An 11,302-nucleotide genomic window follows, 5' to 3' on the forward strand; every position below is an offset into this window, starting at 1 on the left:
TATATATATAGTGTATCAAAAGCATTTTTTACCACAGCAGCATGTACAACATTGCCTTAAAGTGACACTATACTCGGGAATTAAACCTGACAAATACTCTCAAGTACCTTAACGAAAATGTACCTTATTTGTGTAGCACTCAGCTGTAGATCCTCAAATCATCTCTGAATTGGTGCCGACACTGTCCTTCCTTCTGGAGGGTGGCTACTTTTGTTCCTGTGATGGACGACAATTTCAATACAAATTAGTAAACTAAACATGAGATTGCAGTCCATCAAAGGAGCGAGCTTGGAGAGGTGGGTACTTTACAACACACACAGGGACCATGGGGAACAAAAGACATGACCTGTGTGAGGTCATGCCTGGAGCCCCAGGTAATCCAAATACTTTTCTGTAAGGTCACATGATATGTATGGCCAGAACAATTAGGGCCATGTTACGCCAGGAACCTTTTAGCATCTACAAATCTCTGATTATTTTCTCAAGCATTATGTAACCATATTTAGATAAAAGAATCTGCGCTCTTGGAAAGATAAGGCTAAAAAGTTAGAATACTAATCCTAAAGCTGCTATGAATTGGTAAATATGATGTGCAAGTGATAACACAGCGCTAAAGGTGGATTCCGTAAGAAAGTAGGTGTAAAATATAAATGAATATATTGCCTTGTTCTGAAGGTATATATATATATATATCTATCTCCACCGAACTGGGGGACTAGTTACCTCCTCAAGGTGTATATATGTGTATATACATATAAGTGAATAACGTCCCAATGAAAAAATATCAAAAACAACTATGTATAAATCAAGTAATAACAAAGTGTCTAAACCTCATTTGTGTTGATAAATCTGAGCATAGACTTCTACGTGGATACAATGCAACACAATGTGAAAAAATGTTAACAAAAATATCTCATAAGTGAATGGTAAAAAAGTGACAAATCCTCAAACCTTTGAGTCAAACCGTTAATAAAATAAAATTTACGAAAAACTGTTGTACAGATAAAGTGCAAATAGTTCCTCCAAACTTCTGATTTGTGATGTAATTTGACAGATGACAATTAATTGCAAAGTGAGAGACTAATATAGATATTAAATAAATTAGATCTAAAGTACTCAATAAGAAAAACTGAATGTGCAAACTAAATAAATAAAAAATATATAAAAATCAATTGAGTCCAATTCCCTATTATACTATTTGCACTTTATCTGTTATTTTTTTTTTTTTACTTGAACGCATCAAAAACGCGGCCAAAACGTGGCAAAAAAACGCACTGCATCAGTCTGCAGATCTGCACCTGATGTGGACCTGATCTCATGTGAACAGGCCCTCAGGGCCTGTTCACATGAGATCAGGTCCTGATCAGCAGACGTGGAGCTGCTGATGCATTGCGTTTTTGGCTGCGTTTTTGATGCGTTCCAGTGGGGCTGTTAGTATGTTAGCTGCAGCGCAGTGCGTTTTTGATGTGTTTTTGACGCGTTTGCATATCCTGACCGTTTCCGGACCTGACGAAATGTGACATGTAGTATTTTTTCTGTCGTAAGCTGAACGGACTGCGCACGTGAGAACTGGAGCCCATAAAACACATAGGGATGCATTTTGAGTGCAGCAACGTACGGAGCCGGTCAGCACACAAAACGGACGTCGTGTGAACAGGCCCTCAGGCACATTTCCAGCAAAATGACCCATGCAGTCCAACATCCCTAGCACATTAGAAACTAGGCTGGTGTGGGTTTTTTTTTTTTTTTTTAAATCCGCAAATTCCGCAATTTGGATGCATCTGAATTTCCGAATTGGAAAAATAATTAAAAGGAGAGTGAGCCATTGTGCAGCGCCCCGCACCATACCAGTCCACTTGCCCCTCAACATGGGCCAGGGTCCCCATGTTGATGAGGATAAGGGCCTATTCCCCACAACCCTGACCTGGTGGTTGTGGGGGTCTGTGAGCGGCAGGGGGCCTGTCTAAAAGGAGTCACCCAGTTGCCGCCACTCCCCTTGTGAATGAGTAAGGGGCAGTTGTCCCACCAAACAAACATTAATATAGTCAATAAACACCAAGTTTTGACAAGTCTTTTATTAACCAGTTGACATCCGCGGTGTTAAACCCCCTTCCCATCCAGGCCATTTTTCAGTATTCAGCGCTGCGGTACTTTGACTGACATTTATTCCGTCATGCAGCGCTGTACTGAAATGAATTTTATACCCTTTTACCCTCAAAAAAAAAAGTAGTGCTGTTACTGATTAAAAATGTCCTGTTCGATTTATTCTATTTTTTTTTTTAATCGATTAATTTTGATTAATTATAACGCACATACAGATCCAACTACTTTTAGGTGATCTGCTTGCATTGCAACTCTGCATTAGTCAGTTGTAAATGTGGTATACACTATAAACATATTCACTTTAAAATAAATTGAGGTGAATTTATCAAAATCTGGAGCAGCTGTGCATGGCAACCAATCAGCATCACCTTTCATTTTCAAAGCTTAACTGAACAAACTGAAGAGAGAAGCTGATTGGTTGCCATAGGCAACTGCTCCAGATTTTTTCGCTCCAGTTTTGAATGGTTTTTTTTAAATCGTTATGGCGGGCTTATGGAATTGCAGGCGGTACTATATTTCTAATAATAAAACACAGACACCAAATATTTGGATAAAATGGCCGCGGCACTTTTATTGGTTTAATACCTTCAATTTATTTAAATAAAACGTTAAAATCTTAAAACATCAAAACCAACCGTAGATTGCTTAGTCATAAAACTCAAGCAATAATTAACCATTCTAAACCAGACTTAAAGTCCCCCTCTAAATTAAGAGGTGACACTACCACATAAAAGCCCGCGACATTAAATAAACATAATATTAATAATTACAACATTTTATGATAAGGGAGGGCGGGTGGGGAGCTTGCCGTGGTGAAAGTCCAGCCGAGTGCCCCCCTCTCCTTGTGTCCCCTCTTTTATATGCAGCTGACAGAAACTTCCAGATCGTCGCGAGCCAAGGTTTTCCCGCCTCAAGACAGGTGCCTTAAAGGGGAATACACAAATTTTTTAGACCTGGAAGCTTCTGGAAGCGGCACGAACCTGGAATTTTCCCGCCCAAACTCCCAGGTGATTTTACTTAAAGGGGTATACACTGCTTTATAAGAAAATATATATATATATATATTTTTTTTTTTTATTATTAATAGCTAATTTAAACACTAAACAATATCTACCTCACCAATTATATTTTGACCGCCGCAATCCCATGAGAGTGATCTCCCAAATGCATTGGGGCCCACTTTCACATGACGTCATGTTGATATCAGGGGGTATTGTGGTTCGTTGTCTCTCTATCTGTATGTCTATATAATGGTGGGTTTTTTCATTCACGCATTAAAACCAAAAAACAAACGTGAGGGTGCAAGGCTAGAGGGACTATGAAGCTGATTGAAACAAAGTGAGGGAAGCAAGAGGAGATGAATCACTTACTTTTAAGTGGGTCTCGGAACCAGATGGATGTGGAACAGTGAAGGAAATCGTGAAGCAGCCTCCAGTATATGTTCTAGTATTCTGAGGCTCCGTCGGCTAACGAAGGGAAGGAGGGAGGAGTCCGGTGATGTCACAGACATCGAAGTCACCGGACTCCTCCCCCTTCCCTTCGTTAGCCGTCGAGGGATTAATCATTAATTTCCGCAGCCCTAAAAAAAATATGTCCCACTATGTAAATCCACCGTCAAGCATGTCTTCCAGTGATTTAGATCCTTGTCAATCACGATGGACACCCCGATGATAGAAATTACCCCCATCGCCTGGACTAAAAGGAAAAAAAAATACCCGTCGTCTGCACTGGCCTAACACTAGCTGCTAATGACAGCTCCACTCCTGAATGTAATCAAAGGAGCGGAGCAAGTCCATTACTGTGACATCAGATAAGGGCAAGTAACCTGGCATGGTGCGATCGTATGGCACCGCCCCCCCCGCCCCTTCCTCCTGCTCTGGGGCAGGCTGCGGCTTTGAGGGGGACCCCGTGGTTTTGGTTTTGGCATGGGGTCCTCTCTAAAATTTCTACCAGACCTAAAGCTTTTGGTATGAATTAGGGAGGAACCCTTCACTTACTGTTGACTGCATCTAACTTTGAATAATGCAAAAAATCATTTGCTTGGCAATTGAGCTACAAAACCCTGGAATCACTATGACATATACTTTTCATTGATGGCAAGTTCATTTTTACATGTGACAAAATCAATATGCACACAGATTATGTAGCTGCTACTAAATTCGCTGTTAAATTTCAGCACAGGTTAAAAAAATTCAATCTGATTGTTGCAGGCAGAGGGCGCCATGCCACTACTCAATGGATTTACTGGTGTTCATCTTCACTGCTTTCTCAAGAAAATGTGTTGTCACATCTGACTGTTTCTCCAAATTCCAAATCAGATGCACATGCACATATTCACACACATGCTTTGTTGGGAGCCAGGACCTCTCAAACATCATGCGTGTGTGTGTGAATATTTATTTTTGCATTATAGTAATGCATGTTACAACAGCATGCACATCATAATGCAGTGCCATTCATTTTGAATAGTACACTGACACACTGCACATTAGCAAGGGCAATGCACAACAACACCCATGGAGTGTGTTGCGGTAAAAGGTGGTGTTAGGTTGCCAGCTGCATTTAACACAGGGCACCATGAAGCATTAGCACAGGTGTATTAAAGCAATGTGCAGTCCGAATGGGCTCCTTAAGAGTTAAAGAGGAACTGAACTCTGGAAACTACCCTAAAAAATACTGGGCAGTGGGCATGACTTACCATGCCTTGTTCTGTGTCTCTGTGTGGAGGTGGTAGAAGCAGGGCTTTGCTTTCTCATCTCAGAGCCTCCAGCAAGGAGAACAGTGAGCAGCATAGTAGTGACATAATCAAACCTCAGCCCAAAAAGACAGGCAGTGGGAAAAGGATTGGTCACCATTATTGCCTGTAGTTGTCCTCCTAATCTTTGCCCCTATTGCTGACTTACCATGCCTTGTTCTGTATCTCTGTGTGGAGGTGACCTCCTTGGCAGGGCTTTTGATTGCCTCTGTTGGATCCTCCAGCAAGGAAAACAATAAGCAGCATAGTACTGACACTAACAAATTCCTCCCCACATCTCTGAAGACTATCAGTCAATGGCTGCCTGTACATCCCCCAGCATAGAAAATGTTGTGCAGGATTTGAGACACTGGTTGTATTTGGAAATACTGGGTGCTGAACTGAGTCGGGAACAGAATTCCTTTCTGATCCGTTTCTGCACAGATCATTGGGGGTCTGAGGAAAAGAAGGTGTTTCTCTCTCCCTTCCGTTATACAGTACAATATGCCAGAGAAGTACTGTTGGGTAACATTGATAACTTCTGAGCTCCCTATGTTAGCACCCGTCCTCCTAGTCTTTCCTTGCCCTCTACTCTACACCTTCACGTCTTCGAGCTAATTCCACATAATATGCTAGGGGTGGGCAAATCTAGCCCTCCAGGTGTTCTGGAACAACAAGTCCCATGGAGCATTGCAAGACTGACAGTTACAGGCATGACTCCCAGAGGTAGAGGCATGATGGGGTTTGTAGGTAAAGCACAGCTGGAGGGCCGACCTCCTTACTATGCTTTGCCCCACTACGACCTCTTCGGCTGCCTCAACGCACTATACTACCATAAGTATGAGAACACCAGGTTACCATTGTTGACACTTTTGTTTTGCTTTCGTTCTGTTGTTTTCATTTTGTACTGATAGTGCATGTACATCGTGCTTTATAGAAGAACGCTCTTGCGGCATCCTGTTGAGCTCCAGGCAGCCAGTGACGTCATTGCAGCAGGGCACCAGCCAGAGCATCCTAGGTTGCCAAGAGCTGGGCGGGGAGATTCAGAGCCCTTACACATCTCCCCGCCCAGAGAATCTCCTACAGCAACAGACAGAAATCTACTTCTTTTTTTGCTGTCTTTTTCTTTGTTGCAGCTTTTCCTTCACTTCGTGGGTCAGTAGGACAGCAGTAGCAATACACTTCCAGAAGCCTGTATAGCAACCCCTAGCTGTTGTGGAAATGCAAATCCCCTAATGCCTCTGGGAGTCATGCCTGTGGTTGTCAGTATTGCAATGCACCATGGGACTTGTACAGGGGCGTAACTAGAAATTACAGGGCGCCATAGCAACATTTTGTATGGGGCCCTGTGATTTCTAGTTACACCACTTGCAGAGCCCACTTGAGATCCCACACACCAGACTCTCTATGGTGGGCTCTGCAGGGTCTCAGGTGTGCTGGTCACACCCCTGCACGCCTCTTAACTGTCAGCCCCGGTCCACTGTCAGCCACCTCCACCGATGGGCCCCACCTCGTCCTCCATGGTCGCTTGCTTTGCCCCGCCTCCTTCTCCGCTGCCGGGCCCCAGCCTCCTCCACCGCAGCTGCTGGCTGTCGCTGATTTAGCAGTAGCTGTGAGGAGGAATGCGTCAATGCACAGATCACTGACAGGTTGTTAGTGATCTGGACAGCAGTGCGTTCCTCCTCGCAGCCGCCAGTGACAGCCAGCAGCCTGCGATGCCATGGCGGCATCAGGGGGACCCCTTTGTTCCTCATCCTGGCCAGGCCCCCTGTGCCCCGGGCCCCATAACGGCTGCCTGGGTCGCTATGGCAATAGTTCCGCCACTGGACTTGTAGTTCCACAACAGCTGGAGTGCAGAGGTTGCCTACCACTGACGTATAGCTTCTTCTCTGCCTGCTTAATGCATAACCATTCAAGTGAAACTTCCAATGCTGGTTTGAAAGTTATTGGTGGCTATAAGAAGCTTGTTAACACTGGATTTTTTTTTTACTACATAATTTTTGTGTGTGTGAGACACAGCAAAGAGGGTGTTCCAGCATGGCCATCAGGTGTATTAAAGGATCTCCAAATTACAGACAAAAAGTGACTGGGGTGGACTGGAGCACTCCATTACTCCATCATTAAACTAAACTACCCTGCAATTAGGACATACTCATTGTGTGCATCTCAAATTTTAAAGAGACCCTGTCATCAACCTATCCCAATTGCAGCTTATTTAAACCCAAAAATTTGATGAATTGCAGCTTACCAGTCCTCAGACGTATTGGCTGCATTAGTTTCATGTTTTCAGGCTAAGAATATTGTCAGCAAGTACGAAAAATACCTGCTGATCTTTCCAGAAATGTAGTGTCCTTGTCACTTCCTGCAGCCAGTTAGGATCCTGTCAATATTGTCAAGATCTATCCAGCTACCTGATTGACAGCTTGCTCTGCCTCTCTAGAGCCAGAGCCAACTGTACCCGCCTTTTTCCCGTGTCTCTCCCACCAATGAGCACTGGAGAAACAGAGATGGGAGGGGGGAAGGGAATCTGTGTCACTGTGACCATGTTCATAAAAGACCATGAGCTGAGCAGTCTGGAGGTCAGCTGTGTGGCAGCTGCTGTGTCCCACGCTGTATTCAAAAAAGTATATTTTACTTTCCCTATACTTCTCGTTTAAAGGAGAACTATGAGGCGAGTGAAAATCACTCATCCTCATAGAGCCGACGTGACAATTAAATTGTCACACGTCAGCTCAATAGCTCTGGAAGTGAGAGAACAAATACCATCGTTCGCTCACTTCTCGATCATCTCCCAGCAGAGAGCAGTGACTATCAGTCACGGCTCCCCGCAGGGATTCCCCTCCTCCCCACTCCGATCCTCCAAAGCTGACTGGAGGAATAGACGGGGGGAAGCAGTGGGTACAGCTGGCTCTGCCTCTGCCTCTAGATAGACAGAGCCAGCTGTCACTCACGCAGCTGGGTGGATCTCGACGACATTTTTCGGGATCCGTCCCGGCTGCGGTGATCTCAGTATACCGTGAGCTACTGAGCTTTGGGTCACGGGTGGATGCTAGTATATGTCCTCCCGTGACCCTTAAGAGAACTATGGGGAACAACACTTACCCCATAGTTCTCTTTTAAGTATTCACATGTAATGGATCCCGGGGACGCCGCCGTTACGAGTCACGGAACCGTGCGGAAGCTCCGCCCCCGGGCCGACAACGTCAGACTAGACCGCCCCCGGCCTCGTCATAAGACGCGACCACACAACTGTCTGGCGTTCCAGCAACCCCATGCAGACGCCAGACGAGTGCCGGTCTCCTCGCCTACAGCAGCACACACTAAACCCCCGTTGCAGCTTCAACCCGATTAGGGCTCCTCTGCGCCAGCGTGGCCAGGACTCATCCTAACTACCGTGCAGGACACCAAATCGCAAGTATTCCCCTCTGGGTTGCTACCCACAGGGGTTTTAGCTGATTGCTGCTAATCTATCTGGATTTCAGTTTATACTGCTGCACTAAGGCCTGGTTCACACCTGAACGTTTTGTAGCGCGTTCAACGCTCGACAAACGCTCAAACATCTAAATCCCATTGTATTCAATGGGTCTGGTTCACACCTTGCCGTATTTCCGCCCGTCCGAACGCGATACAAAACGGCCTACGCCCAAAGAAGTACATGTACTTCTTTGGGGCGTTTTGGTCTCGCGTTTCCATTGGGATATAAGTAGCCCTCGGAAACGGGCGTTTGTCGCGTGTTTTTTTTTACCGCGAATCGCGGTAAAAACGCGCGAGAAACGCGCATATTCAATATGCCTAGGTGTGAACCCAGCCTAAGGATATGTGGAGCTAGCCCCCTGCTGGTGACTAAAGAATATGCATATAATATTGGGTCTATACTGATTCTGTGGACTTGTTACGTATCTGCTTTGATGGACTGTGATACTATTTTCTTATCATATGTGAAGTGAACATATAACTTTACACAGCAACAGGTTCTTTGCTCTATGATTGATTGTGATATCGAAGTACATGGGTTGTGTGAGAAGAACATAATTACCATGGAAGGGTGCATTGCTATGTGAAGATATAACATTGGTATAACCCTATCAATCCCACTGTTGATCCTATATATCTCAAACTTATTAACTCATCCCTTACCACTACTTATCTCAGGTATAGCAAGCTTAGTTAGGTTGGAAGATTGACCGATGATGCACTGAGCTTGCGTGGCAATATTAACTCTTGCCATCACGTACTCCCTTGGCTAGAGCACGTGACTGTTAACGTTTTTCCGCAGCTGAGTTCCATCTTCCTATTTAGTATATCATTACATCACATAAGCATATGCTTGTCTGTATTTGTTTGAAGATTCTGTGCTCTCGCTGTGCTAAACAAAATGTAATTACCTACGACACTTCAAAACATCCCAGAGGCAAGCAGCTCCTTCCCAGTTCCCAGTCCTGCCATCAGCCACGGTCCTGGCAGGGGCCAGGGAAGACATGCAATACCAGTGTTTGCAGATTGGTTGAGACTACTGAGGCCTCTGCTGTGAGTTTGGAACACAGAAACTCTGTCGTGTCAGAGGTGATTAAAAAGAAGAGGTCTGTTTTCAGCACAGCGGTGGCAAATCATTTTCAAATACAGCCTATCGTATGCCTATGTGGGAGCTTTAATTTGAGATGCTTATCTTAACTGGCATGGAATGGTGACAGGGTCTCTTTAATTTTCCATTTTACATGGAGAGTACCTTAAAGAGACATCTGGTAACATTGGGGCCCCTGTATGAAGGGGCCCCCTCTTGCCTCCCAGATCCTCTGCTCCAAGTCTTAATACCCTTGTATTGCATTCCTAACCTTGCAGCAATTCTTGCAGTGCATGGAATAATTAAACCTTCAGCTAAGCTTTCCTACTTTCTGCTGTAGGAGTGACTGGCCATGGACAAGAAGTGGCACCAGCTTATTCAGTCAAGATGATAAACCTTTTGCCTATTGACCTTACTGCAAACTGCAAGTATTTTACTTTATCGTGCAGTACACTGTTATATAGCTGTTCTCAATCAGCATGCTTTAAGTGTTAGGTTGTTTTTTTTTCATCCGTGTGCAAAAGGTAGTTATTCGGTGTAAGCGCGTGCAGACTTCCTGTAATACTGTGTATTAAAAAATGGACAGTTATACAAAAAACAGCAATTGCGGGACAGGACCAAAAGATATGTATTAAGGATCCCTGTCCAGCATGGCCTCTCCAACATTGAGAAGGTGTTTGAGGATAAATCTTATGAAGGAGCATTGGGGTTCTATACCAGAATGTCCAAATCTTGTATTTGGGTTCCTGGGTTCTGGCACTAAATGAACATCTGTGAGCTGAGATACACACAGCCGAGATTCCAAAAAGGAAACCTGAAGTTCTCTTTCCCATTTTAATTTGACATTTTAGATCTGGTTCAGTAGAGAATATAGCTATGAAACCAGATGGGTTTGCGGTTCTTTACCCACATAAATCTTCTCAGAGAGTGTAAGCGGTCTTTTGTAGTGAAAAATATGTGTGGAACGAGTCAAAAAGTGTTGGACCTGTAGAAAAGTCCACCAAGCTAGGTTACCTGAAACCGCCCATTTTCCTAACTTTGCCTTGGATACAAAGATTTCATGGTTAAAAAAACAAGGCGGCCCTGAGTGGACTATCTGTTTTCCAGTGTCTGAGAAATTCAGATGCACTACCAGGAGCAAAATCTATATGTCCTCTCAGGGAGGTTAGACAAGGACCTTGTCTAGAAGATAATTTAGGGTTTTTGCAGAGTGTATGAAAGACGGCCGGAGTTGCCTTAATAAGTGGGTGATCGTGGTAACTTACTGGGCCCTGAGCAGCCAGCAACCAATCTAATGTAGAGAGCAGGGATGCAAACCATTCCTGTTCTATGGAGACCAACGCTTTTGTCTTGGCTTAAAGATGTCAATGTGCTATGCAGAGTAAATGGCAGGCTTGGAAGTATCTCTTCAGATCAGGAAAGTACAAGCCTCTGTTTTCTTTTGGAGCTCATAGAATTTCTTTACGAATGTGAGGCGGTTTATCTAGCCAAATGAACCTACTCACTGACAGCTTGCACTGTTAGAGGAAGTGCAAAAATAATTGATCTACTGGCAGCTAAATAAAACTGCTGATAAAATCAGCAGCTAATAAAACTGTTACAGAAGGGACTCAATAAAGCAAAAACTGATCTGATAATGCAATTGACAGATTGCATCATATATATTTCTATTTGATTTTATCTATGGTTAGGAGCAAGGACTGCCCACTGCCAATGGAGGGGAAAATTTAGTACCCAAGTCAAGAGATCCTTTCAGAAGTGTGTGTATGTGTTTATACAATATATACATTTTCTTTTAGTAGGTGGTACTTTATAGAAAGGGTAGAGTTTTCCTTTAAATGTTTTACTTTTTTTTTCCTTCAGGGGGTTTCTGGATCAGGTCAGGAAAGACCTGGTCTAAACCC

This window comes from Nanorana parkeri, unplaced genomic scaffold (assembly GCF_000935625.1).
Source record: "Nanorana parkeri isolate BGI_ZX_2015 unplaced genomic scaffold, ASM93562v1 scaffold1526, whole genome shotgun sequence".
NCBI lineage: Eukaryota > Metazoa > Chordata > Amphibia > Anura > Dicroglossidae > Nanorana > Nanorana parkeri.